Source organism: Pygoscelis adeliae, unplaced genomic scaffold, assembly GCF_000699105.1.
Source record: "Pygoscelis adeliae isolate BGI_AS28 unplaced genomic scaffold, ASM69910v1 Scaffold160, whole genome shotgun sequence".
Taxonomy (NCBI): Eukaryota; Metazoa; Chordata; class Aves; order Sphenisciformes; family Spheniscidae; genus Pygoscelis; species Pygoscelis adeliae.
In genome coordinates, this window is record NW_008824035.1 from 8,658,410 (window position 1) to 8,659,109 (window position 700).

A 700-nucleotide genomic window follows, 5' to 3' on the forward strand; every position below is an offset into this window, starting at 1 on the left:
CGGGCGGAAAAACGTGCCTGCCCGCCGCGGCTCCTGTAAGAGCCCCGCTTCTGACAAGTGCGGGGACAAAAGGTTGCGGGATTTATTAATGCGTATTAAGGAGAATCAGGGGCGATCAATAAAAGCCTCATCTACATTCTTGGGCTACTTGGTAATTTTCTTGCTTCTGAAGCTTTTTCAAGAGTTATACCCTCTGTTGCCGCGCACGGGAAGATATTTTATTAACAAATCAATCGAGACTTTGTAAAGGATAAGATTAATAGTTAAGATTTAGCATAATGGCGTTCGCGTTATGAATTATTGAAAATTATACTATTGATTTTTTCCCTCGCTGCTAACCGAGAAGGTCAATTTTTGTTTTAACACAAATCGTCAAATATTAAAAGCTAGACTTCTGTCATAACTCGAGTTTTATAGGGAGGCTACATTCCTAAAATTATTTTACAACGCTCTCTCCCGACCGCCTGGGAAAAAAAGTGGGTTTTTCACTTGCCCTGGAAACTGAAAGCATCATAAAGATAATTTCTCCTTCTGTGGCGTTGCTCATTAAAAAACATACAGGAATTCATACCCTCACTCAACTCTTCGAGCAACTTTTTGTTTTCTTTTTTTTTTTTTTTAAGAAAAATAATCAATGCATTTGTATTTAAAAAAAAAAAAAAAAAAAAAGCCAAGGCAACAATAACTGTCTACACGGCAA